We start from the raw sequence: 13,990 nt of genomic DNA on the forward strand, positions 1-13,990 counted from the left end.
TCAAATCCAACCAATAAATACATATAATGATTCAATACTTATTGTTCATAAATTTGAATCTTTGAGAAATCAATTTCACATGAATTTTTACATAGAGATTTGGTCACCATAATACTATATCAAAGTTTGAATCATTCAATGACTAATAAATAAATGGGAACAATGCACGGTATAAGCCAATGATTGTGTTTCCCAAGCAATATAAACCATTGAACCAATTAGGAGTTAAATTTGATGGGTATTTAACCGTAATTTCCTTATTAAACTATCAAATACTGACCATTTAAAAATCTACATCTCATTGATGACAATTACCTAATTTTTCAAACAATCAATTTGATGAGTGACTTAAAAATTTACCCATATATACATATACATACATACATACATACATATATATAGATATATGTACAATTTCAAATCAAATTATAGAAAACAAAAGAAGTTAGTACTTCTATTGGTTGATGTAGAAATTTCACCTGTAGAGCAAACCGATATATGCAATGTCCTAAAGCATAATACTTGTTCTACTTCTACAAAACATTAAGTGGAAGCATAATTGAATTCATGAGCAACATCAAGTAGAAACATGCATAACTAATCAAGAGAAATAATCACACATAACACAATATATATCCAGGGGAAAGCACCAACATAAAACCCCAACCATGTATTATCAATCAAGTGGAAATCCTCTTCACAATACAAAAAGAATTAGCTCTCAAGCTATTTAGTTCTCAATGAACTATGAAGATATGAAATGAAGATGTCTCATGAACCAACCAAGCCTTGTTTATATAGGCTTTACCTATGGTCCTTGCATAGTTTGCTTAGGAAATAATAGCAAAAGCATATGCTATTAATTCTAAACATACCAAATTAACCAATGGTCCAACTACGCAATCCTTGAGGACACTAGTTCTTCAACCATGAAAAAAATACTTACTAGAAATAGCCAAGCATCTGATAGTACACTGTCCCACATCTGATCTCAACTGGGTCTCTAACAGAACTGACATGCAACAATTATCCATGAGTGAATTCTCAGTTATCTAAAATAATAGTTGTCACATGCATGCAAGCATTAACAAACTATATTTTATTATTTTAACAACTTGTTAAAATAATCTAACTGGACTTGACTAGTTAGAACTAAGTCAACTGATTCTCTCATTATAGAACTCATACTTATTCCCTCAATCAGTGGAGGAAATTAAGGATAAATTCCTCAATCAATGGGACAACTCATGTGCATGCTCACAAAGACTTCAAATTCGAATTTCCTTAACTAATTAACTCAACTGAATTAATTAATTAATATTTCCAACTGCTGTTAAGACCAAAATTAATTTTACTTCCTATAGATAGACTAGGGACTGCTATAAATAAGAAGGGACCTATAAATGCTATTTTTAAAACTTTCTATTTTTAGTAGTTTCACCTCTCACCCAATGTGGCCAATGACCTCACTGGCCAAATTGCTATTTTTAGACATGTTATTTTTAGCAGGTCTATTTTTAGCCCATTCTAAATTTAACATTTCTTGTTGCACATTTTTCAACAGTTGAGACTCCAAGATAAGTATCACACTATACAACACCCACATTACCAAGACTTTAAGATGAGACCTGAACATAAGCATAGACTCATCCAAAGTGTATACGTGGACTTATTAGAAAAATATTGTCTCTTTCTTCTGTCACACCATGTCATCCTACACTATAGAAACTTAATCATATAGCATGAACATTAAAGCCTTAAGCTTAAAATTGAGACTCACATGACATGTCCACACCCATGGGCCATTGGTATTCTATATATAAAACTAACTTACTTTTCTTGTCTATGTAGGTGAAATAGTTGGTTTTCCTTTGATTTTGAGAGTTTTGTGTTGTTTCTTTAGTGTTGGCACACTAGTCATAGATCTCATTTTTTATAAAATAAATCTCTTGATTATTTTGATTAGAAATAAATATATTTTGTGGTTGGATATGGAAATCTCAAATGTATGGTTACCAAGGTTATGATGCTTTTGACACTTTCACACTTGAATCTAAACACAAGAAGGTTTGTGCCTTTCCACTATTAGCCTGCCACAAAGCTTTTTTAAGCTTTTTTTTCTTCCTTATCAAAATATTATGAATTTCTTCAAAATCAATGCGCATATAATTATTGTTTGAAATGTTAGAATTCTCTTAAATTCTTATTTAAAAGTGGTTTCAAACTTGATTGATTATTTATAAGGTCCTTTTTAAGTCCAACTCATGAAATTCAAAGCTATGATCTATTGTTACTCTTCAAAATACATTATAGTTATTAGGGTTGATTATTTGAAAACTTTTCAAGCATTGTTTAATCATAATTTGTAAAATATCTAAAATTAAGAAGTGATTATACATAATTGCACCAAATCATTAACTAGTTTAGCATTAGGGTTGAACATGGATGAATATGTTTGATCTTTTTAAAGTAAAATATAAAATATACATATGGTGTTACTTGGTTGAAACTTATTTTATGGTGAAGCCATAATTAAAAAATTTACTAGCATGAAACACAAAACTTATATTAACAGAAAAAAATTACATTCAAAACAAAAAAAATAGCAAAAACATATAATACATGATATTTATATGATGGGTTAAAATAAAAATCAAAGGGGGAATTTTAAAAAGAAATTCGTCATAAAAAAATTACGTGACAGGTAGGAGTGGCTGTCAAATTTATACCCTGGAACCAATCATTGATCCATATCAAATTGATTAAGTAGTGAATAATTTTTGTTCTATAGTCAAAGTAAACTCTCTTATCTCAATGGAGAGATCCACTACCATTATAGCACTTGTTTCTTAAAAACAAATTGATAATTAATTACATATTAAAATTATTAAAAATTATATAATTGATTTTTCTAATTTTTTTATTATCTTGAATATATTATATATTGGTAGTCTAACTAATAGAAGAAATGACCCCTTTTCAAGCATTTTTTGTGGTCAATTTTTTTCAAAATCTGATTTTTAAAAATAATAAGTTCAAGTTGTCTAATTTCCAAAGATCAAGTACCTCAAGCTTTTTGCACATGTTGAATTCATTTATACATTCAAAAGTGTATTTTAAACAACAAGAAATAACAATCTCACTACAATAGTATTGCTATTAATTAGACTAATCATATTATATATACATTCAAAGATGTATGGTAAACAATAAAAAATAACAATATAACTACAAATTGTATTGCTATTAATTAGGCTAAGCATATTATATATATAGTCAAAGGTGTATTGTAAACAACAAGAAATAACAATCTCACTACAAATTGTATTGTTGTTAATTAAACTAAACCTATTATATATGTTATAAGGCCTTAAAGTGTTAATATCATCCTAGTTTTTTTAATATTAAAATTTAATACAAAAATGTATTCAATTCAAATATACCTATTTAATCCCTCGATCGGGATGTGGGTCGTGTCAGTTAGGCTAGGCTGGGTGCAGATGTGTAGTACTCGGGCCATAATCACCGCCACCCCCCACATGCTCAAGGTAGGGGGTGCGGTGTCCTTCGGAATGAATGCATGTTTGGTAAGTGGGAAAGGTGGCGGGGAAGGGATTAAGGTAGGGTGGTGGAGTAAGCAAGGTTATTCGACGTGCAAGGTAGGTGAGAAAGGCTGTGGAGAAGGGTGGCAATATAGAGATGGGGAAGGTTGACGACAAGAGCGGAACCTTGGTCGCGGACAGACGCGTGAATCCAGGTATGTAATTTGGCCTTGCCTCAGTATTGAATCTATGTTTTGGTTGGGGTTCTGCTAGGGAAAAGGGAGGGGAAGCATCCGATGCAATGGAGAATAGAATTTTGTGGGTGGTAATGGGGGTGGCAATTGCAAGCCATGGCCTGGTTTTGCATATATATTTTCTCCCAATTGGACCAGAACCATGGCTGCGGGGGGGGGCGAAAGCGGGCTACGGGGCTATGTGGGTCAAAGCTTAGTTTTTAAGGCCAAGGGGACACAGGATAGAGGCACTGCAATTCCAGGGGGGCTGGGAGTTGTAGAGAGAGGCAGGGAAGAGCTGAGGGTAGGGGGATGGGGCTACAACCATAGCAGTGGCTCACAGAGAAACCACTGGGAGAGATGGAACCTGTATGGCACTGTAGGCAAAGCTAGGAACCCTATGTGGAAAAATTATCGGAGGGACAAGTGAGGCCATGACATCTCTCTATGGGTCGAGGGTGAAAGAAGACAGAATCAATGCAAGCATCCTGCCAGATTCAGGAAGGGCCTGCGGGCTCGGCTTGAGACACAGTGGGATGACCGACATATAATCCATAGTAAGGGGGATGGGTATAATGACGGGCCCTGGGGTAAGAGTCTAAGACCCCCCACCCCCCCGATATCTGCGGGCTTTGGGATTCCCCTGCACACACGCAAATAAGTATAGAGGAGAGGAAATTCATGTTTGGATAAGGTGGTGTGTTAAGAAAAGTTTGACGAATCTAACTTCTTCTGGGTGTCATTAGGGCTCTGCTAAATAGGTCATGGCCCAAGCAGCAAGAGGACGCGGATGTGGCAGAGGAGGCCCGACCCCCTGAATAGACAAGGGGTCAAGCACATCGAAAGCTCGCAAGGGTCGTAAATCTATAGAGCACCTCATCGCTAAGGCAACAACGACATACCGTGACGGGACAGATGTGGGCATTCAGAAATTGCTGGAAGATTGGGAAGAGGAGGTAAAGCAAGAAAGCGAGACTGAGGAAGAGCTGGACAATTGGAGAACGCTTGTTCCAGATCTAGGGAATACTAGAGGGAGAATCACACAGTTTAAACAAACACTCTACCTGTACTACCTAATGAAGAGTCTACTTGGTAAGGCAATGGAGCAAATGTTTGTGGGGATGGCAGTGACAGTCCAAGGACTGTCGAATTACAAGAAAGACATGGAGAATGTTTTTTTCCAGCTGCACAAACAGGACGTTAGGATGGGCAGGATTGACCACCACATCCCTTGCATTTTGGACATGTATGGCATACCAGGGGCTACTGCTAAAGACCCTACTCCCGTCACATCTGCCTTTGAGGAACAAAAGGACTAGACTCCCCCATGCATAATTTTGGTTAATGCGGTTAGCTTATAATTTTCATGTTGCATATGTTAGTTTTTACAGCTATGTAGTATCTAGACATGAGATAGAGACATATCTAGCTTGGCTAGAAAGACTAGAACAATTTTGTTTTTGGTTGGCTTATAACGCTGACCAGTGGTCAACAGACTTGGTTTCCCCTTGGGGCAAGTTGAGGCCACCCAAGTAATCTGTGTGGTGTAAACTTGTTTACTATATGATAGAAAGTATAATGGACCTGCCCCACGCATTTCACATCTTGGAATTTCATTTTGAATGAACTTTGTTGCTCCACACATTTCACATATGACTTTATTGTCTTTGATACCAAGAGATCCTAGATTTGAATATGATGCATTTTGTGCATGACTATTTCATTTCATTAGTTTTGATTCTTGTTTATAAAAGGAAATTATATAATAAATCAATTCCCTCTCCATGTCAAAATTTCTAAATTTCTATTTTAATTATTTTATTTCTTTTCATTTTCTATTCTAATTAAATACCCAATTTTTGTTTAAATTATTAAAAAAAACTTTTTCTATTTCAGTTAAATAAATTTTTTGAAGTCTGTACTTTCTTTGAGTATTACTTGAACCAAGAATTAGTCTAATAAATTTAAATTCATGTGAGGTCGTACTTCTTTGTACAAAATCATAAAATTGACATACAATTTGACCTTAGATTTTCGTTTTAATATATGCATGAATATCATTTAGGTTCGAGGTTGCTACACCAAAACAAGGCTGCATAACTACTAGCATTCCCTGCCACTTAGTTTAATTATTGAACTTTGAGAAGTATGAATCAACTCTCACATTTGAACAAGGGCTACAAATGTTATAGATGGTATATATGGTCAATTTAGTCAGGAGTTGGGAAGGCGAGGCAGGTGGAACCCTAGCTGCCCTGGCCCTTCGGTTCGTGTCTCCTATCATTGCCAGAGGTTATTTGCTGGTGTGCATTTGCTTTCTTTTCCAGGTGCTTTTTCAGAGGGAGTTTCACATCTCTTGCCACTTCTTTTGGAGGGAGTTTCACTATGTGTTTTGGCATCTGCTGACAAGTTCGTGTTTAGAGGGTGTTTCGTTGTATGATGGTGTTTGACAGCAGGTTTGTGCTAGTTTCTACTCGCTGCCACCCAAATTATTGTTGATGTCGGCTTGGTGCCCTGTTCTTCGTTATTGTGCTCACCATCTCTAGCTTCTGGGACTATTGTAGTATCCGTCAAGGTTCTCGGACCGATGTCAGTTGGGGATTTTGTTTGCTATCGACTGGTTCGCTAGAGGTGGGTCGGGATCGCCATTAGTGCTCGGTTTCACGACTTGTTCCCTATCGCCCTTCCATGCCTGTTTTATTGTTGCCCAGTCTGGGGTTTATCCCTTGCCTCTAGGATGTCTGTGCTCTTTAAGGGCTTTATTTTCTATGGGCCTAGAGCCCTTTCCCTTATCTGTTAGGGTGAATGTTGACATGGTTGTATGCTCGTTCTTGGGCTTTATTCTCATATTCATATTAGGGTTTTTGAGGGCTTGCGTGCCTATTTTATTTTGGTTTTTTTTCCTACTGGTTTTGGTTTATAGTCTAAGGGCTTGAGTCCCAGTATTTTGATCAATGATATATAATATGTGGTTTTCTCTGAAACATATGTAATGTGCATGAATATGTAAACATCTTTTTATGTAATAAAAAGTTGTTTTTTTTTCTTCTGAAAAAAATTATATATGATTGATTCACTTTGTCAATGGAAACTAATTTGGTCTAATTTAACTAATAAACGAAATGGTAATTTTATGTTATCATTCCCCACATATTTTGTGGGAAATACTGTAGAAAAATTTAAAAATTAAGCATTTTAGATATTTAATATATAAAATAAAATAAAAAATAAGTTATTTAAGATTTAACTCCAAATAGTTATGATTTTTTTTTTTTCGCTTTTAATTTAATTAATTAAAGAAATGTCATTTGAACAAATGTCATATGAAATGAGTTATAGGTTTCTTAAGCATGTGGTATTGACAAACCATGGTATCGGTCAATGATATTGTAACAAAGTCTATCTGTAAATATGGTAAAGTGGGCATGAATCTCCATGGTTAAAAATCATGAAGTAAATGTTTTGATGTTTATCATAAATTGACGACTATAGGCATTTACCAACAGTTTTGTTTATATGGTTACGTAGTAACATAGAGCTTCCATAATTTTAATTTAATTATCAATAATTATTAGGTAGATGGTAATGATTTAACCTTCACAAAATATTCTAGAATATTCATAGTGTTGGATGGAAAATGAAAGAGAGATTTATTTTAAAAGTAGTTAAGCCATTTTTTCCTTTTTAATTAAATTGGTTAATTAAAAAAACATATCTCATATGAGCACAAGTTAAGGATTTTGGAGCATGCATTATTAAAAAATTATGGTATTGTCCGTACCAAAGTCTAATTATTAATTATTATTTTATTCTTTATGTACATTTTATATATTAATTAAATAAAATAATAATAATAATAATAAATTTTAAATCATCTATAATACAAACAAATTAGAAAATATAAAAATTGGAATATAATTCATTTAACGGTTAATATATAAGAGTTAAGGACCACTCCCACTGGAAATTACGTCAGCATTATCCCTAAGAGGACGGCTCTACAGTTTGGTGAAAGGTGAAGGGCGAGAACTAAATGAGAGTTTCGATTTTGCAGGTGAACTCCAAAAGAATGAATGGGAATTAAGTGTCCCAAGAGAAACAAAGGGAGGTTTTCGATTTAATAATAGAGGAGGTGTTGTCATCGAATAGAAGAGGAATGCCGCAAATAATTATGTTAACTCCGGTTGCACGAACTCTGACCTTCGAATCAGAGTCAACCCCGACCCCTAATTTTGCGATTACGTGATTAAAATGGAAGATATAAAAGGACCATCCACGAGTTAGAAATTAGACAAACCAGTGGTGAAGAGGTGGATACAATATGGTTAAACAAAGCACAAAACAATCTAGAGACCAAGGACATGGGGTGACAATGTTTACTATCTCTGAGGAAGAAATAATGTTATTTAATTCAATTTATTAAATTTAAAATCTAAAATTAAAAAGAAAAAACACAAAAAAAATTAAGATTTGAGATCAATCTTAACTCACAAAAGTGAAGGTTGGCCATCCACTTCACATTTTTTAAACATAAAATTATAAAAAGCTTATCCAAATTCTTTTTATTATAAATTAAATGAATTATTTAAAAAATACGAATAATTTTTGTCAGTAAACGTTTATTTTTATATAATTAAAAAATAGTTAAAAATAATAAAAGAAAGTTAATGTCTTCTTTTTTTTTACAAAAGGTAAAACCTATCAAACTCAGTTTGTCAAACCAACAGTGAGGACAGCCATCTCTGGCTGCTATCCACGAATGTCAGTTGACACATCACTGTTATCAAGGAAAACCACGCCACCTGAAATAATAAGGGAGCAGGCTTTCACTCCTGCCAGATGCCTCTGGGTCTTGGGCCGTTAATCCTTACGTCCGAGGAAGACGAGCTCTTAGCCAAGCAGAAGCAGTTTTAGGGCATACTCCAGGCCCAAAGTTAATGTCTTCTATTAGAATGGACCTTCCAAAATTTTATTTTTTATATAATTAAATTGAAAAAATATTAAAATAATAAATAACGTTAACATTTTATATTAGAATTGGATTTCCAAACTTTTATTTGTCGCATGCAAGAGGAGAAAAATGCAAATGAACAAAGGAGATCAAGTTTTGATTTGAATAAATAAAGGGGTGAGGCTTTTAGCGCAAGAAAAAGGTGACTCCAAACAAATTGGTTGGCGTTTTGATTTCATATAGGAACCATATAACTAAACAAACAAAGGAACCACATATTAATAGGGTCTAAGGCTTTTGTTCACATAAGAAAACAAAGGCAATTTAATTGATAAAAGGAGGCCGTTCACTGTTCCAAACGAGAATTAATAGGAACTCGAGGAACAAAAAGTATTGGGGAAAGTATCCTGAGAATAATGAGCAGGCCACCAGAGGGAGCAGTCAGAGCAGTCGAGCTTCCACCAAATTCAATAAAAGGTTTTGGTAACATTTGGCTGACCCTGGCTTGTCGAAGGTTAGACCTTGAGTTCATTTGACAACATTAAGAGTGGAGACTAAACTCAACCCTAACTATCGGTGGTCCTTACAAGCGCTCTCACGAACAGGGTGAAGTTTATAAAACGACAGAGTAAGGGTCAACATCTGGTCTCATCGGACAGTGTGAATAAGGAAATTGATTTCGACCCCAACCACACTTGGAATTTGAGTAAGTCTACATGGAGTCACGCTCAAATAGAAAACGATCCCCATAATCGATACTCTCATCTTAATTAATTATGATGTACATATACTATTCATCGTTATTAATGTTTCTTATAAACTGTAATAAGAAAGTACAGAGGTTAGGAACATAAATGTGATTGATTATTTTTTTAATAAAATTATAAAAACCTGATCCAAATTCTTTTTATTATAAATTAAATGAATTATTTAAAAAGGTACGAATATTTTTTGTGAGTAAACGTTTATTTTTATATACTTAAAAGATAGTTAAGAATAATAAAAGGAAGTTAACATCTTCTATTAGAATGGACCTTCCAAAATTTTATTTTTTATATAATTAAGTTAAAAATATATTAAAATAATAAAGATTGTTAACATCTTATTTTAGAATTGGATTTCTAAAATTTTACTTGACACATGCAAGAGGAGAAAAACACAAATGAACAGAGGAGGTCGGGTTTTGATTTGAATAAACAAAGGGCTAGGTTCTTATCCCAAGAAAAAGGTGACTCCAAACAAATTGGTTGGTGGTTTTATTTCATACAGGAACCACATATTAATAGGGTCTAACACTTATCTTCACATAAGAAAACAAATGCGGTTTAATTGATAAAAGGAGGTCATCCACTATTCCAAAAATAGAGTTAACATGAATTCAAGGAACGTAAAGTATTGGGGAAAGTATCCTGAGAATAATGAGCAGGCCACCGGAGGGAATAGTCAAAGCAATTGGGCTTCCACCAAATTTAATAAAAGGTTTTGGTAACGGTTGGTCGACCCCGACTGGTCGGAGGTTAGACCCTGCATTCATTTGACAACACTAAGAGTGGAGACTAAACCCGACCCTGACTATCGGTGGACCCTATAAGAACTCTCACGAATAAGGTGAAGTTTATAAAATGACAGAGCAAGGGTCAACATATGGTCTCATCGGATAGTGCAAAGAGGGTGATTGATCCTGACCCCGACCACACTTAGAATTTGAGCTAGTTTGCATGGATTCATGCTCAAATAGAAAATGATCCCCATAATCAATACTCTCATCTTAATTAATTATGATGTACATATACTATTCGTCGTTTTTAATGCTTCTTGTAAACTGTAATGGGAAAGTACGGTTAGCCACATAAATGTGATTAATTATTTTTTTAATAATAAGGAAATATAAACACCATAGTTTTATTTTAAACAAGTGCACTGTGCATTAACAAGATAGAGACCATTGACATCACTATACATTATCTACAATTGATGATCCATTAAGTATTAATCAACAAAAGGAATTGTATGCAATTAGAGAATTTAAACCATGGTCCCATCCATTCATAAATTTACAGTCGTCATCAAATACGTCTGGCATTTCTATCAATCTACAGTGCGCTAAAGCCATAGATTATGGTATCAAATCCAATCTGTATTAAATGCAACATTTACCAAGGGATGGCATCCACCCTCGAAACCCGTAGCCAAGGATACGACAACAGGCTAACGTCACCCAAAAATTTATAATAAAAACATAATATTAACTATATAAAAATGCAAAAAAATTTATAGTACGGACAAACTAATGCAACTCTATCAATCATAGATGTTATTACACAAGCCAGGACATAATAATAATAGACTATTATATAAATAAGAAAATGTTTAATAAAATGATTTACCAATATTATAATTTTTTTATAATAAATAATAAATTAATTAAATGATAATGTTAAAATATAAATATTATAAACATATGAAAATATTTCATATATAAATAATAAGATATATGACATTATTTAATTTATATATATTTTTTTGTTAATGATATTAAATAATATAATTAAATTGAAATAAATATTATAGTATTATAAAATATAATTGATTATAATTGAAGTTAACTAAATAATATTAATATGAAATATGAGTTAAATTTTATTAATGGGGATGATTTCAAAAGATTTTTTTGTATAGCAATTTAAATTTGAATATTTATAATAATTAAGAAAAATACTTAAAAATTAATAATATTAAAAATTAATGTAATTTAAATTAATTTTTAAATAGTTTTAAAGCTTAAATATTTATAAATTAAAAAAATTTAAATTTTAAATTAATTTTACAGATCACATATACATTAAAATTAAAAATAATATTATATATATATATATATATATAAATATAAATATAAATATAAATATATAACATTATCACTATTTAATACATGATCAATGTATGCCGAAGCCTTGCGAGGAAATCGTGCAAACCCATGAAAATCATGTGCACTTAGCCGTAAAATAATGAAGGCTTCGCCTAAATATATGTAGGCCATTGACTCGAATTTTAGAGGTTATAGATCACATGCCTATTAAGTAGCCTTATGCATCATATGCCTATTACGAACGTGTGGTTAGCATTTAATTCCAATGGGTATATCCAAGTCAACGCATGGTGAAGAAATATGGTATCTTCTAACTTTTAGGTGTATATTAAAAAAATTAAAATAGTAAGTAAAATCAAAATTATGAGCAGATTTGGTGAACATGAGAGTTAACTCGGGGTAATTAATTCATACCAGAATAATAATTAAATAAATATCCTTTATAGAAAATTATCATTTTTATTGGTCTAAGTCTAGTGACTCCATTCTTTCCCCGATCTTTAACAATTATTTTTAGAGAATGGTGACCCTTATGGTAAGTGTAATCCAACAAGTGTGAGTTTTTGAATTGTGAAAGATTAGGGTTTGTAGTGGCATTACTAGAAAGGACAATTCCTCATACATAGCGTTTCATTTTTGGAGTAATTGGACTCAAAGTCTTTGTACTCGTATGAATCCTAAACTAACAGTGCTCTTCTTACCGTAATATATTTCTTTCTGTCAAGGAACTACTACGTTGGTATATTAAAGAACTGCCACGTAAGGCTTCAAGTTCAAGTTATTAAGGTGTTACTTAATGCATTGAGAAGGGAGAGGAAAAATGCATTCCAATAGAAAAATTAATCTAAAATAGATCTAAATAAACATATATATATATATATATATATATATATCTAGTGTTAATCTTGATTGATCTTGCAAATGAGATAGCCTCTCTTGAATTTCATTGAGGTGTGTTTATTATGTTTATATTTGGTTATCTGACATGGTATGCTTGTAGGAAGTAGAAGATCATAGATGACAAGAAAAATGGTGGACTACAGTTCACGTGATTCTCTCTATAGATCAGATCAACAACATGGTGATGAGTACTCCCCTGACATAGCAGATACACTAAGAAGTTTGAAAGCAGAGATCAAGAGTTGCAAAGTAGATAATGATAGGATTATTTAGTGACAGGGAAAAATTGCTAGGGCACGGGAAAAATAAGCAGAGGTTAATGCAGTGATACTTCAGAGTGGATGATATTTTGAAAGGTGGGTATCGCTTAAAATCAGTCATGGATAGGAGGAAAGAACTAATGGGGCATATGGCAGCAGGTCTCAATCAAGATACAAGTCTAACATGGATGATACAGTTAGAGATGGTATATTTTTTGATACACTTGACAAGATGGGTAATGCCCGCGTTTTCTATTCTAGTTCTGGTTCAGAAAGACAATATCATTATCCCTATCACCATCCGTATAGAAGTGAGAAGCAATACTTGCCAGAGGAGTTAAAGAAAGCAAACCTTCTACATTTGATGGAGAAATGAAAAAGTCACAAGATGCAGAAGATTGGTTTCTTGGGATGAATAATTTCTTCATATTGCATGATTACTTAGAGAATATTAAGGCTAGGATAGTTACTTTGAATCTTAAAGGAAAAGAAGAAATTTGGTGCGAATATGTAAAGAATGTTAGAGGCATTCGAGAAGAGGAACTGACTTGGAGTGAGTTTGAGAGACTTTTTAGGAAGAAGTATCTATGTGAGAGATACTATTATGATAAGGAAAAAGAGTTTTAAGAGTTGAAGATGGGATCTATGACCAATGAAGAGGACACTAACAGATTCTTGGATTTGTTGAGATATGTACCTTATCTTAAGGAGAATAAAGCAAAGATTTAGAGATTCATTGATCGGTTGTTGGTATCATTCAAAGACAAGATTGAGTTTGATGAGCCTAGATTGTTGGAGGAAGCCATCAGAAAGTTGAAGCATGGTTTATGAGCAATCGAAGTGTAAGGTTGAGTCTAAGCAGGATTGGAAAGGTAATGAGAAGAATAAGGGAAATTGGGTCAAGAAGAGAGGAAAGCCACAAGATACAAATGACAAGGAGAATGAAACACCACACAAGATTTTCAATGCATCTAACAAAGGATAGGAATTTTAGTCTAAGGTGCAGAACAAGGGTGATGGAAAGGAGCCTTTATAGTGTTGGACTTGTGGCAAGTATCATCGTAGGAGAGATTGTCCACAACATCAGGGTGGTAGACCACAGATTTACAGTGGTCAGGAGGCACACACAATGGGGGATGTTGGACATAGTATTTCTCATATTTATAAAACTTTGGATAATAAGCATGCTGATAATCAGGAATATATTATGAATATGGAAGGTAAGATTTGTGATCAAG

Source organism: Pinus tabuliformis, chromosome X (assembly GCF_031772625.1).
Source record: "Pinus tabuliformis cultivar Carrire ecotype Pingquan chromosome X, CPIR1, whole genome shotgun sequence".
Lineage (NCBI taxonomy): Eukaryota > Viridiplantae > Streptophyta > Pinopsida > Pinales > Pinaceae > Pinus > Pinus tabuliformis.